General features: G+C 42.0%; 2 long non-coding RNA genes across 2 annotated transcripts in view; one reads left to right on the top strand and one right to left on the bottom strand.

Moving 5' to 3' along the window:
• Positions 1-16,494, bottom strand: part of LOC145442727 (uncharacterized) — a 309,441-nt gene that overhangs the window by 149,426 nt on the left and 143,521 nt on the right. The gene's annotated exons all lie outside the window — the stretch shown is intronic.
• On the top strand, positions 7,981-10,445 carry LOC145442725 (uncharacterized). The gene is made up of 2 exons (XR_013916141.1): positions 7,981-9,098; positions 9,357-10,445. It is a non-coding gene; the product is annotated as an uncharacterized LOC145442725 (long non-coding RNA).

Raw genomic sequence — 16,494 nt, 5'->3', positions numbered from 1 at the left:
GCAATACCTTGTCACAAACGATCGCTCATGCGGAGTTGGCACGACGAGAAACTTCGTGTTGACAGGGAAGCCGCCAAGCGAAAGCAAACGTCTGATAGATACTATAACCAGAGAGTTAAGTATTTACCTAAAATGCATGTTGGTGACTATGTCTCTATTCAGAATGCGATCACAAGAAAATGGGACAGAAGCGGATGGATCTTGGAATGTTTCTATGACGAAAGAAGATACCTCATCCGACTTGAATCCGGCATGCTTATAAAAAGAAACCGGAGACACCTGCGGAAACTTGTAACTGATGTGGAACTGAAGCTGGAACCGGTCGTGGAAAGGACTATACCCGAGAGGACGTCGACGTCGCCACAACCGTCGTGCTTCGATGACGTAGCTGCCTCCGTGGTTGCTGATGAAGCAACAGGTATACCCACTACACCGCAACACATACCACGAAGATCAGAGCGTATCCGAAGAAAACCTAAATACTTGGAGGACTACGTAACTTAAGCATCTTGGGGTGAAAAGGGATGTGATATACGTAGTCCTAATAATTGGTGTCTTGTGTTCTCGTTCGTATTTAAGTTGACGTCATGCGAGTAATAAAGGGACTTTCGCTCACAATCACTTGTCTGCATGTTAGGGTCTCGGCTAAAGACAGATATATTACAACCTCGTGAGTTGCCTCCGTGAAAACAAATCTTTGGTTTTTGACAACAAAACAATTTTTGCTTCATGTCCATGGAATCACTTATGATGGTGAAATATTTGACAGCAAGCATCGTTATTGCTAAGCATAACTCGGTAGGCTCAGCAAGTCCACCTCGATCAGCCATTTTGAATATTCTTTTGTATTCTTCTGGGAAGCAGAAATCCAAATCCGGAACGTCACGGTCGGTTATCAGCAATGTTTTGCAACCCATGCACTTTCGTCGCACAGAAATTGATCGGCCAATGCATGCACTGACAAAATCTATCACACCGGCCTCTTCAGTTGTGATAAAATTCAGCGGTGCAGAGATAGGCAAAAGAAAGTTCACCAACCATTTGAAATCTTCTGCAGGTTGTAACACAGTTGCGGTCAAAGGTGGGTCTTGTTCATTCAAATTAAGAATACTCTTCAAACCATGCTGCTGCAGTAAGCTCAAGCAGCGGAACTTCTTTTCCGCAGGCAATAACTGCTTCACGGACATGAAAAAGTTTGCCCCGTTAACTTGCCGGTACATGCCAAATCTAACCTCAATGGGATCTGACATGACTTTTCTGCTGAGAAAATACTTCACGCCATGTTGCCGTTGAAGGTATTTTGACAGTGAAAGGACTGAGGTCATGGTTTGAATACAAGCCATAAAGGTCTCGTTAGTGAGTCCAGCTCTGTCAGATCTTTGCCTCTCCATGAATATAGTTATGGCTTTGTTCAGGGATATCTAGACTAGGGATTGATAACTCTTTTTTGCCCATTACGTGATGGTTTGCCTTCCCCAGTCAGACCTGCGAATGAGCCATTGGTGTACTCAATTCTTTGTGCTGTATACACCTAATCTATCATGAGGCATACGATACGATCGCGGGGTGTTAAGTCTTCTGATCGCTCTTTTAAATAATGCAAGTCTACTTTTCTTGGCTCCACAGTCATTTTCGATGATATTTGGCGAGGTCGACTCATCGAAGGCAAGGCAAAGAAATGCTTCAACTTTTTGTACAGTGCAGGACTAGTCAATCTCGACAGGAAAGCCAACATAAGAGTATCAGGTGAATATCGGCGACCTTTTGGGTGGATTTGAATCAATGTCAACGGTTCCACAATAAATCCTAACAAAGGTGTCATGCAGCCATCCTGTAGAGCTGTGGAGTGTGGACTTTGCCGTAGCGACGAGATAATCTTCCAGGATAGACACAGCAAGACTAATGCTGCTCGAGTCATCACTGCCACTATACAGTTTCCTGCATACAGCAAGCACATTGGCTACCTGGCTGGTGCTTTGTACAAATCCGGTTGGAAGCACGTTCTCATACATCGATCTGGGAACTGGTTTGGAATTAACAAAAGCAAAGACTTCCAAATTCTGCTTTATGAGAAGGGATATGGCAAGTTTCGGTGGATTGATCATATTTTCTGATGTCTCCATCCAGTGAAATTGCAGCGAATCATCGGTGCACACAGAACTATATCCAGATGGTAGTGTCTCGTTCTTAATCTTCTCCTTTAGAGAAGCTAATGTTTCAATATTTTCAAGCAGAAAAATTTGCTTGTTACGGCCCTCAATTAGAGAATTTTGCATTTCACGTCTTGCAGAAGCACTTGTTGATTTCGTACTACGAGATTTAGGGCTCGGTACACTCAAATACTCCGACAGATTCGGGAAAATATGAGGAACAACACCCGGTTTCAAACGTGATCTTGATAATTTCTGAAATTCGTGCTTGTTTCGGCGGGTGCTGTTTGTAGCACAGGTGTCTACCATGAAGTCATCAGGAGAGAAATGCTTCGCACACACCCTGGTGTATATTGTTACTAGGGCTGGGCACAATGATTCGAGTACTCGACTCTGAATCGAGTATTAATTTTAATGATTCGAGTCGAGTAGTAAAAAAAGGTTTTTTCGAGTACTGAAATTATACGCTCCTCGCCACGAAAGTTAATTTATCAACCAAATTTATAGTTTCGGTACTAATTTTCACGGTTGAAGCCTTAAAAATTTGATTGGCCGTATCGTAGCATACGAGACATATAGTACAGGCTACGAACGCTACTAGAAATAGCACATTTCCGAAGTCATGATCATCCCACCACATTGTCACCAAGTTCAATGAAATCGGTACGGTCGAAAAAATACCAAAGTATCTGTAATGTGATGGATAACAGGCAATATATTCTTTCTGGTCGCATAAAAGGTACATATTTGAACTTTGACATAACACATTCTCTTATGACGTCATAATAAGTGATACTCGATTACTCGACTCGACTCGAAGCATATTACGTGAATCAGAATCGAATCACTCAGGTACTCGATTTTGCCCAGCCCTAATTGTTACTATCCAATTTTTGCGTGGAATCGCTCTAATCCATTTCTGCCGTAAATGTTGCTCTTGTGGAAAAACATGTTAACATGTAAAACTGAGCATTCCTCTACTGTGGAACTTTTTCTGGGATTGTATCCAGAACGGCAATTTAGCACACAGCAGGTATATCCCATTCGTCAATCGTAGTGTCAGCGTCAAATAAATTCAAGTCTAATATAATTAGTTCCAGCAATAAATTAGTTCCAGCAATAAATGGTGATAAAATGAAAATTAGATGATATAGGCGTGTAAGCATATGAGCCTGTAAGCCTATAGACCTGTATTATGCCTATTGCCTATAGGCATGTAAGTCTACATGCCTGCAAGCCTACAGGCCGGTAAGCCTATAGGGCCAAAGCCTTGCACGCTGCTCACTCGCCCAGCCTATAGGTCTGTCGATCTGTCTATATACTGTGTAGCACCAGTGGCTATACGTCAAGACAAAAAAAAACACGAGTACAAATCCGCCAGTCACTACCACTACTACTGATGGACTGAACGACTCGACTAGTTCTTACCGGTACTTCTCGCGCGTGACAAACTAAACGAGCTGAGTACCCAATACTGGTACCGCTCCAACGTTTAAACTATTAAAACTTATCCTCAGTTCACTTCAGTAAAGGCTGTATCAGACGAGGCGATGTCGGCCAGTGTTGCCACTCTAGGTTCCCGAAAAAACACAAGATTATGTCGTGAAAAAACACTAGATTGGCGAAAAAAACACTAGATTAGTAAATTGCAGGAAAAATTTGCCCTTGCCAAGTAATCATGATGACCAAGGTACATATCTACAAATAAGAAGTGTTCCACACATGAATTCGATACATATGAATGATATACTGCATGATTATTCAACGAAAATTAATGAAACGAATTCAACAGCGCAAAAAATCAAATTTGTCGCTTCCGAATTGTGCCGCATCATAAAAATTATCTTTCGATTGTACACTATCTATCAAACATAAGTATATTTTGTGGGGCATCTTGCTCACTACCGCATATCTCCAACCAAACAATGGGGAGGTTTCCATGTGCAGCATACTTCAATTCCACGAATGCAGTGGAATTTGGCAATGCCAAGAGATTCGTCATGAGCTTCCCCAGTAAATGGGATTTTGATTCACCGAATCCATTGTACACAGATTTCAATTTTTGCAAAAATTCTGTTGGAGGGCATTGACTGATAAACTGCAGCTCATTTTGCGATTTTGCCAAAGTTCAAGTTCATCATATAATTAATATCACAGAGGGAAATTGCACAGCTAGAGGAATGATTGATTTTACTATTCTTCTTCTTAATATTATTCGGCCCGCTTACAATTTTCAATATTTATTGATGACGCGAGACTCGAATTGAACAATGCTTAATTAGCACTCCATCAATGAAGCTGGCGGGATGATCCGCGGGAATCCTGAAGTATCGTATTGCTGCAGCATGAATTATATTTTTATTGCAATTTTGTTCAGTAAAACTGTATGTCTGTCTCGGCAAATGTAAATCTTGCCCGAATCTGCAGACTGAGTTCAACAAGAAACGACAGAGCATCAGAGCGAAATCGCTCTACATTTGTTCAGACTTTCGCTCTTAAGTACGGATTCACAGCGCACCCTGTTACGTAATAATTGCGTGTTACTGCACCACCACATGGAATTGTTGAAATCAAACACAGCCAGAGGCACCAAATCGCCTCATTAGCGATAAATTTAGCGTATAATTAAGTCGTCTAACGTTAGAATATTCATCATTCGCATAATTGCAGAAAAACACTAGATTAGCAAAATTTGGCGAAAAAAACACTAGAACACTAGGACGACCGAAAAAACACTAGATCTAGTGTTAAAACACTAGGAGTGGCACCACTGATGTCGGCGGAGCGTTAGTGTTTGTTTTATCATCGCTGCCATCGGCCGAATCGCCGCCGATTCTAATTGACAGTGTCAATTAACTCGGCGACATCGCCGGCGATGAGAGAAGTGAGAGATGCGCTCATGCGTATCCATATATAAACCAGTGTCGAGACTTGAATAGCGTCACTTTTGCTCAAGCCGTTTGGCGGACGGACCTTCTGGCGAGGCATTGCGAAACGAATTACTGCGATGTAGTACTAAATTATTGAGCCGCTCCACTTATCCAGTGTAAGCCGGCGTTGCAAAATCGGATGCACCCACCACCTTCGAGTAGCATCAGCACGCGCATATTCTTCTACAGCTATCATGGCAGTCCAAACTCGTGCTACCTTCAACTTTTTTGACCTACCCTTACAAATACCATACTACCATGGTTCAGAGGTTTTATTCGACAAGACATTGCAGCATGAACACATTGGACAGACATCATAACCATATTGCAGAATTAGTTTCGAATATTTTCGGCTAGTTGTAACTTTGTTTCCGGATAATTTTGACCAGACGTAACTTTTGACTTTCAAGTCGAAAGAAAAAAATCGTCAGCTCGACAACCAAAATGGACAGTGTACCCCTTGTTATAGGACTGGTAGCACTCTAAAGTTGTTTTTGTCAAAGGTCCAAGCAAATATAAACCAGCCAACTCTAGGCCCTAAATGTATCTAGCTCCGCTGCACAATTGGGATTCTTCGGAATATTTATTCTGTTCGGATTTTCTGGATTATGGACAAGATTTTTCGGATTTGCATGGGTATTTGGATGAGATTGTTCGTATTCGGAAGGATTGCTCATCAGAGCTTTGAGCTGTCGGATGGATTCGGATTCTCAGAAATCACTATCCGCCCATCACTGATCATAATACGGTAGTATGTACATTGTACAGTACAGTGTACCTGACCTGTACAACAACAAAAAACCGATTCGCAGATGTGAATCATCCCCGAGCAAGTTTAAATGCAACGGGTCAACGCCTTCTGAAACTAATCAAGTGCAACGATCTCTCACATGATGGTAGAGAAATTATCGGCCGACTTCGCTGGCATCGCCTCGTCTGGTACAGATCTACGGTCAGACCATCCCGTGCATCAATAGTAACGACGCAGTTAGCGATGAAAGCAAACCTGCAATTACAATTAGAATTAGTACCGGCACTGCTCAAACGCGATCGTCATCGACCTTTCGCACGAGATTTATAAAACAGTTTGCCAGCTAACTTCGATGTACGATCGTCCCTAACTTATCTAGTAGATGCCTGGCGAACAGTATATATCCCTGAATTGACAAATAACAACGCACACAATTTTAACTGCGAGCGCAACGATATTCCTTCACCTCAACTCCTGTTTGACAAGAATGCCCTCATTCCGTCAATTGAGTACGCGGTCACGTGACTAGTTATCAATCCCGTAGTCTAGATATCCCTGTAGGCCAGTATATTCAAACGCTCTTTCTCTGGGTTGCACAGATCCCAGATAACTTCAATTCGAATTCAAAATCACACGTCCCAAACGATTATACAATTAAGCACACGTGTTTTTGAAATGATAATCGCACCGTACATCACTCGATCCAGTTTATTCTGTCCACATCAAGTTTTGATCCGCACTGAAATGTTTTACCAAATCGAACGAATAACGACGCCTCAACCGATTGGCTTTGTTAATATGCCGGTGGCCGTATTATTCGTACCCCACGTCACTTGAATAATTTTGTGTTGTCACCCGTAATTAAGATGGACAATTACCGTTATACTCCCTTGTCTTTTTCGTCATCACTTGTATTAGTTACGCTGAAGGCTTATTAATCTCTTCGTATGTCATGAGTGTCCATTATTGAGCCTTTCACATTGCAAAGTGCATATTTGTCGCTGAACGCATCATTCTGTCGTTTATAGTGTTATGTTCTTGATCTTGTTTGAACAATAACTCAATACGACGAGATTGCAATATGAAATAAGTATAATAAACAGCAGAATAACGTTAAGACAGGCGACACGATCCAGAGTCCAGTTAAACGAAAGACCAGTAAATGGCAGACCACATGGTATAAATATAACGCAAGGCACACGAGGAAATAATGATTGGCGCTAATTATTAGTCCTATGCAAACAGAGTAAAACGATACCAACGTAAATACACGAACATAACAGTCCTCCCCTGTAAGTTAAAGGGTACAAGGTGATTCACGTCGGCCGATAGAAATGTGTTTGTTTTCTATTTCTAACGGGGTAACGTCTACCCGACGTACGAGCAGGACTAGCTGCAGGACGTTGTGCCCTATTAATGACCAATGGTTGTTCAGCTTGGGACTGTTGAGGCGTATCATTGCCAGCTGAAATCAAGCGTGGTTGGAGTTGGTTTTTGTGCCTCCTCCAATACCCAACACACGGCCAAGTATTTCCGTCACGTTGCCAGTATAGAATGTAAACGTGGAATGGCAGCGACCGATTTTGCAGCTTCGTTCCGCTTCACTGAGGCTTTACTCAGACATATTTTACGGCAGATACTGTGTAGGATTTATGGTAATCCAAAAGTCGTCTTCCAGAGCGCAGAATTACCTGAATCTGGTATTGATCGAAAGCTACTGTCACACTGACTCCGAAAATGTAAATGAAAATATGATCAGGCACTGGGCCGCTTAGAATTCGCCCTTCAAGTCTGAATTATCGGCATTTTCCGAACAATCGAAGAGCCGCAATGGGTCATTGTTGTGGTCATTGTTTTGCGTTCATCCGATTGTTCTGAACAATGCAGATTTTAGATGTTGAGGGTGATTTATCATCTAAGTACGGAGCCTGATCGTATTTTGATTGATATTTTCGGAATCAGTGCGACAGTAGCTTTCGATCAAGACCAGATTCAGTAAGTTCTGAGCTCTGGAAGACAACTTTTGGATTGCCATAAATCCTACTGTAGCTGTCGTAAAATAAGTCTGAGTAAAGCTTCAGTGAAGCGGAACGAAGCTGCAAAATCGGTCGCTGCCATTCCACGTTTACATTCTATAATGCCAGCAACCCACTTTGATCCGCTTCGGTAACTGTGAGCGTAAACCGAGGAACCAATCTCGAAATGAGTGACTGCTTGTCCAGGCGTAACGGGTTTCGATTTGTCGAAGGGCGAGCACAAACTTAACAAATTGCGCGGCTGTCGACCATGTAAAATCTCTGCAGACGTTTTCCAGTCTATGCCCGGGTGCGGTGCACATCCGTACGTAGCGAGAAGTGTTTGGAGCGCGAAGTTGAGATCTTTTCGCCCGTCGCAATTTTTTATTAATCCAGCTTTTAAAGTCTGGACGAAACGCTCCGCTTCCCCGTTCTAGGCAGGGTGAAAACACGGTGATACGATATGGCTGATTGCCAAATTAGAACAAAACGTATCGAATTCATCCGATGTGAATTGCGGTCCACCATCCGTGACAATTGTTACGGGCAAACCTTCAATAGAGAAGACTTCCCTCAAAGCGTTGACTACACACGAGGTTGTGGTAGAACCGATATTCATTACTTTACTTTAACTAAAGGATATTTCGAATGCGCATCGACGAGGCCCTGTGGATATACGCAGTTCACGCAGGTATCAACGCAGGTATCACTCTCCCACATTGTTCTGGTGCTCAGGTATCAAGTCTGGACTCTGGAGTGTTTTCGTGGTGTGTTCAAGTTTTAGAGTAATCCGGTATCGCGCAGGTAAACCTCAATGACTGAGGTATCGGAATTCTGAAGTCGACCTCGGACGGACTCTAACCCGCACCCATTGGTGTTGAAGCCGCGGTTTCTACCACTGCGCTATCTCTCCATTTCGCATGCTAGGCGCAATGTCATAGTGCTTCGTTTGCGTCCACTGAGTTTAGTAAATATGGCAGACTGTTTAGAGTCAAGTGTACCTGTTTGATGCTGGTCTGATCAGACTAGATGACCTTCACGGTCTTATCGATCATTCCTACCTAATACCGAATACTATGCAAGCATAATTTCTGTACCACCACCACTGCCGTGTGATATGTATTTTGATTAGACAGCGGGGGAGGTCGGGTGTGTTCAACGTGGTATGGTCGTAAGCCATACAAGTGGGCCAATGATTATGATGCGTGGAGCGAGATCGACTCTAGCGCGTAGAGGAGTAGCGTCTTATTGGGTAAGTCAGATTTTTACGATTTGATATTTCCTATAAGCCTAATTGTAGCTTCTTTGTTGTGTAGATATAGATATTTATGGCCAATGCTATTATGTAATTCTAATTAGAAACTAAGTTGAAAAACATTGTTCTCTTATGCTGTCGACTCCCAATATTGTGTTGTAGGCCTATAGATAATATTTTATAACTGTGGTTGTGCATACGGTATGCTACACGTCGGTCAGTCAGTAACTATAGTTGTTGCTATTCTAATCACAGGAATTGAAGTGTCGAAGCAAACGAGAGATGCTTGAGAGAATGCTGCCACGGAATGCTGATTCCGAAAAGGCCTGAACATATCAATTATAAGCAAAAAATATAAACCTTAAAATGATATCAATTGAAAATTCCTATTTTCTTCTCTTTCTGCAGCTGCGGCCGGGTTTTGATCCGGCATTCTTATTAGGACCCGTGACGCGTAGCTTCCCATCGGATGAAACATGCAGAGCGTTCACGGCCAATATTGGTTCCGCAAGAAACTTAGTAAATGCCTTTTGTTTTTCCTTTTCCGACTTATTATCCCATTCGTATAAATTTGTTTCATATTTTAGATACTGTTCCTTCAGTCGATACATGCCATGATCGTAAAATGCTCTCTGAACGTCCAAATACATGGTCGTGACCATTTTGTGGAGAAGATCAATCAATTTAGTTAATTTACATTTGTGCCATTGTGTCTGTACCTTGATCATAAAATTCGCAGTTTCACAATTATTATTTGTATACAGTCCTTCGGAATTCGATTGTCGGTCCAATATTATATTTGACGCCCAAACCTTGCCGCGAGCCCTGGCGAGGAGTGAATCGAAGTATGGAAGTGTCTGTGGGCAGTTTTCCCTGCAGTACTTCCTCATTGCGTCTTCCGCTGACGACAAAGATGCAAGGCTGGATGATTTCATCAATCAGAAAAATTTTTCTATTATTGTTCTTCGAATTGTTTCATTTGTCCCGATCTTTCTTTATCAAATGATCAGGAATATTTTTTTTCATGTGGCTATAGCAGAGAATGTGGCAAGCACCTGGCAGGCCATCCAAAAAGCCATTATACATTGCCCGCTCGTCGTCGGTTCCAATTATTAAATTATCTGCATCTGGAAACTCCTTTTTTGCAACTTGCTAGCAAATATAGAAAATGATGACCTGCACGATTTCGTATGTAGGAATGTTGGGCCCAGGAATATAGGAGATTGGCCCCTCTTTTCATTATGCTCAGATTTTTAAACACCATCACTGCTACGTATATTTTCCCAAGATTATATATTTTATCGACTGACAGCGGAGTATCCCCAGTAAAACAGAATCGTTTAACATCGGCAATTTGTTCTGGTATGTACAGAGTAGCGCAGAACGTTCGTCCTTGTCTATAGCACAAGATTGTACATAGGGGCGATTGCTAATCATGCCAAATACTTGCTGATAGTCGTCCGATACCTCATTTCCTGTTCTGCTGACAACTTTGATTTAAACTCTTTTGCCTTCTGTATTTTTTTCTGGTCTCGAATTTGCTGTTGATTAATTGGCTGTTTGGTTTTCAAATCTGGATCTGTCATTAGCATTGTGTACACTGGCTGAACGAAGAATTTCTCTGTAAGGTGGAGTCAAAATCTCAATCGATATACTTACTACTATTTTACAGAATTTCTAAAGTTGTAGCCAGCCTCAAGACGCAAGTGGAATTTCTCAGAGCCATATAAACGCAAATAGAGTGCTCTGTAGAAACAGTTACAATCAGGGTTTGACGACCGAGGTGAATATAACGCAGCAGCACACGTGGAGAAATACCGCATCTTCTGTGCCTACTTGAGTGGAAGGAATAGAAAATTCTGAGATAAGCCGTACATCGTGAATATTCATTAACATCTCCTCCCTGGTTGGCACTGTGTGTAGACAGTTCCTTCCAGTGACATTTCTGTCGCTTCTGTTGAGCACTTTCTCCACGTCGTACTCATCCCCCTTGAAACTGCACTTTTTACAATAAAAATCTTGCCTTTCCCACAGCCTCTTATTAGCTTCTGTCACAATTTTTTAGGCAGGAAAAATGCGTGCACTGAAAGCACTCGTCACATTGGATGTACGTTTTGTCTATCGTGTCTGAAGAACATACGCCACAACGATATTTCCATTCCGACGTGTTCAGTCAATGATTTCACTGTTTCAGTAATAATATGGAACAAACATGATAAAAATTCCGCAACTTTGTCATTTACGATCTGTCTGAAACGAGACTTAGCTTACTCTTTGAAAGTTACTAGTAACAAAGGTTGTCAATTATATTGGTGAACGCAGTAAATAAATTATATAGTAGCCAAATTACTCCACTACATCGATAATGATATCAACTAATCGGAGAACAGCTCCGCAAACTCAATATTATATGTCCGAAACGAGTTGCAGGTTACTACTAGTTGTGTAAAAAAATCGCATCTTTGTGACGTGGTGTAAAGTAGACCATGAATTGACTATGACGACGTTGATGTTTTATCAACTAATTAGTTACTAGTAGGGCTGGGCAAAATCGAGTACATGAGTGATTCGATTCTGAATCACGTAATATGCTTCGAGTCGAGTAGTCGAATATCAGTCATTATGACGTCATAAACGAATGTAATATGTCAAAGTTCAAATATGTATATTTTATGTAACAACAAAGAATATAATGCCTGTTTTCCATCTCATAAAAGATACTTTGGTATTTTTCGACCATACCGATTTCATTGCACCTGGTGACTATGTTGTGGGATGATCATGACTTCGGAAATGTGCTATTTCCAGTAACATACGTAGCTTTCTACTATGTTTCGTACGCCACGATACGAGCAATCCAGGTTTCAGGGCCTCCACAGTGAAAATTGGTATCGAAACTGTAATTCTCGTTGATAAATTATCTTTCAGTGACGAGGAGCGTGTAATTTCAGTACTCGAAAAATTGTATTTTACTACTCGACTCGAATCATTAAAATTAATACTCGATTCAGTTTCGAGTACTCGAATCATTGCGCCCAGCCCTAGTTATGAGTTGTGTAAAAAAATCGCATCTTTGTGACGTCGTCCAAAGTAGACCATGAATTGACTATGACGACATTGATGTTTTATTTAGCTAATTAATGGACAAGCGTTCAACTTCATGCATTTCGGAATTGAGATCGAAATCCCGTTCTTCACATTAGCTTCCTTTTCACTCCTTCATCTTTTTTTGTGTTCTTTTGTCGGCTCAAGGATCACAGAATTACTTTCGCCGCTTGGGCTCTGCGTACCAAATGTTGGAAGTAACGACTACCGGTAGCAGTAGAGATTTTACTTCCAAGGCCGCCTGTTCGATGCTAGTCCATGTCACGCTAGCAAAGCGTCTCCTTTAGACGCTTTAATGTTTAAACCATCTGACAAAATGCAAATGCAACGAATTAGAAAATCGGCGACCAATAAACTCAGACATGATAGCGTACCTGCGTGAACTGAGTTCACGCGCTGAAAACCATCAATATTGAGCATGACTATTGACTATGTCTTTGTGCAGAGAAAGCGAATGTTTGCGAATCGAAAACCAAGAAAAATCATCAATGTACGTCTTTGGATTCCAATTACCATGAGTGACAGATAGTTTTACTAGTTTCATGGTTTTGTCCTTCAGCGCCGCGTCGCGAATTTCATTGCGAGTTAACGGTAAGCCATCGAATGCCATATTAATAGCGTGAACTATCTCCGCGTTTTCACGAATTACCAGTTCGTCAAACTCAGGGTCTGGACAAGCGGTTCTCAACCGGGGGTCCGCGCAGCAATTTCAAGGGGTCCGCGAGACCTCCAAATTTTTAGTATGGTTGATATTCTAATTTTCATTTTTTTTATTTGAGAAAGCATGAGGCAGTTTCGCACAACAACTGCTAAAACCTCATAAACTCATATCATCGTAATAATCGTCTGACATGAACTATCGTAGTGTGGAAATTCATTTTCATTGCCAATTTTCCATTAACCTGCTGATACAAACATATTGCTGTTTAGAGACGTTTTGTTGGGGTTTATGGAAAAAGTGAAAATATGGAGATAGTAACGTCAATCAGGGTGACTTCGTAATGTCTGCGCAACCTTCTCGATTTGAAGTTGTCAGTCTCATCAAATTAGTGAACAGTCGTTTGAAATAAAAAAGTTCCGGATTATTTCCCTAATTTGTCCCAATGCAGGGATTGAAACCTCGCCCCAAAATCCTTTTTATCCTGTGATAGACATAACCATTATTTGAACAGCTTCTTGGAGGCACAGAATTTCAATATACAAGTGAATAGTATATTCATTATTCATATTGAAATGAACCCGAATATTTTTGGCTGAAACCCGTCATAAATCGGACAATGATATACATGGTCCTAAAGCTCGGCTATCAGATTTGGCGCATTCTGATTGCGGATCCCCTATCGACAAGGCTGGTTTTTTGATGAACAAGGAGTGTTTCGTTGCTATCAAAGCATTACGCTCCAACCCCGAGATTCATATCACCAGTTATATTGGTATGCGGCAGCCTTGTCTTGTTGATGTTCAATTGTTCATGGTCGAAAATGTTTGCTCGTAAATATATATGTAAAACCGAACAGAACAAGTAGTTTCATGACAGTCTCTCAGGTTGGAAAACTTGGATCCATTCTTTGGCGCATAAAATTTGTCTATACTTTTAGATTGGTATTTTACCTTGACGGTAGAAGCTCTCTGCGGACCGAACAAAATGCCGTCGCGGGCCGAATCCGGCCCGCGGTCTGTTGCCCGTCCCTGCGCTAGACGCTGGACGTGATATGTTTATAAAATATATGTTTCTTCATTTTGGTGCCATAAATGTTGCGATCGCACCAAAAGTATCGTCGAAGCGTTATGCGTTAATATTGCATTAGCCCCCATCTATCTTTGCGGAAATGGTTTTCGGCACTCTTCGTTCATATCAAAACGAAGACACGGATTTTCAAGACACCAACACGTAGGCCTTCTTCAAAAAATACAGCAGCAAAATTAGCTTTGAAATAATAAAAGTCTACCAATTTCTACATAAATAGTATGATGTTATTTGCATGAAAAATCATTAATTTGCTATTCATCACAAGCCTACAGTTCATATTTGCACAAGACAGATATGAAGAATAGAGCTAAAATTGAACTAAAACTTCAGGGGTCCGCGAGAGTCCCTGACGACGGTCAAAAGGGGTCCGCGAAGCCAAAAACTGAAAAGATACCAATTTGTCGTTCGAATCAGAAATGTCAAAAGTATTACATGATTGCGATTTGACCATCTGCGAGGAAATTGCATCCAAAGCAGACGTTCCCTTAGCGGTCATGGAGAAAGCATCGCTCCAATCGAGACCAAAACTGTTTTTTGCCCACGTTTTCGTCGAGAACTACCAATCTTAAGCCAACTCGGAACTTCGGAACCCACCTGCACGGTTACAGTGCAAATACCTTTCACTTTCAGTGGCTTGTCACCGTACGCTACGAAAGAGCAATGGTATGCTGAGAGTATCCTAGAGCCCAAGGTTTTGTACCCACCCAGTCAATCCCACCATGGCGGAGGGTGCACCAGTGTCGCACTGTGTCGGCAACGGAATGCCGTTGATGCTGGAGTTGAGCTGGTTTCCTACGCGTCGATATAGTTGATCAATGTCGAAGTAGAGGAGCGGCACTGAGCAGAAATTGACGGATGTGACCTGTTGCGTGATACTAGGTTTGGTAGACATTCACACAGGTTTGATATGACTTTTACGACCACATTTCTGACATACTGCATGTCGATATTGACAGTCTTTTCTCTGGTGATCGATGAAACAGCGGCTGCAGGATTTCAGTCTTTCCTGGAAGTTGCCTTGGGTGGATTTGGAAGGATTTCTCCCCTTCTGATAACTTCCCGTCATTTGACGCTACTCTCACCCCGGATAACCCTATCAGTTATCAGCGGCTAATTTGAGAACGTCGTCGAGGGATGGATTGGTTTGTGTTAGAGAATGCCGTCTCACATCCGCGTGCGGCGTTTCTTTAATGAGATCACGCATTTGCTCATCAACGTAGCTCTGATCACAGCCATCTCTTGAGCATGTGAAGTTGCAATCTTTGGAGATTCCGCGAAGAGTAGCGATCCAATCGGCATACGACTGGCCCGGTTTCATTTTGCAATTGTAAAATTCGTACCTTGCAGCTTGCACATGAATTGAGCCCTTGAGGTGTGTAGAAAACTTCTCCGTCAACGCGTCGCAGGTTTGCGCACTGACATCAGCAGCACCAAACAAATTACGTAGGAGCGAGCACGTTTCAGGTCCGACCAATGACAGTAGACACGCTCTTTTCTTCTCCATGTTGGAAATCACGTAAATTGCTAGGTGATGGTTAAATCGTTGCAGATACTGGTTCCATTTCTCCTCTGATTTGATGAACGAATCAAACTTGGGAGCGGTAGCTTCAGATGTTGACGCACCGGGATTCAACCTCTGCGTCAATTGTGCCATTTCTGTCATGACTTTTGCCATTGCTTCGTCATGCTTTGCTTGTTGTTGCACCATCATCTCTTGCTACTTCGCTTGTTGTTGAGCCAGATTCTCTTGCTGCTTTGCTTGTTGTTGTGCCATAATCTCTTGAAGCGAAGCAGCATCACTTGCTGCTTCTCAAGAATTTTCAATATACTTGCTTCCATGATGCATCTCAGTCGCAGAAATAAATATGAATCCGACTTCTGACACCAATTGTTATGTTCTTGATCTTGTTTGAGTAATAACTCAATACGACGAGATTGCAATATGAAATCAGTATTTAAACAGCAGAATAACGTTAAGACAGGCGACACGATCCAGAGTTCAGTTAAACGAAGGACCAGTAAATGACAGAACACAGGGTATAAATGCAACGCAAGGCACACGAGGAAATAATGATTGGCGCTAATTACTAGTCCTATACAAAATAGAGTGAAACGATACCAACGTAAATACAGGAACTTATCATATAGCTTTGCCACCACACCCACCACGCTTTCGTTAGTCGTCAGAACATTAGTATCGTATTCGTGTTCGAATTTTAACTTCGCCTGTAGTTGAATCGTTTACTGTTGGCTATAATATCCCAAAGCTTCACCAACCAGGGGGCTCTTGTAGCGTAACCGCTCATTGATTACTCTATTGCCTCGATTGATTACTATTACCCTCGCTGATTCGCATGACAGGCCACCTCTTGTTGTGTCGCACTCTGTTGTGCAGTCGTTTTCTAGTCACCGTCGGACGAACATCGCCGTTGTTCAAGTTGTTTTAATAAAAGACTTACGCTAACGTGTCAACGGTTACCTACACCGAGCCGCGGACCAAGAAGAACGTGCCCACGACAGAGAGCACGCGATAAGATC

Source organism: Botryllus schlosseri, chromosome 7 (assembly GCF_051294905.1).
Source record: "Botryllus schlosseri isolate E-star chromosome 7, Bs_hap1, whole genome shotgun sequence".
NCBI lineage: Eukaryota > Metazoa > Chordata > Ascidiacea > Stolidobranchia > Styelidae > Botryllus > Botryllus schlosseri.
The sequence above is the reverse complement of the archived record's forward strand: the minus strand, read 5'-3'. Positions and strand labels throughout refer to the sequence as shown.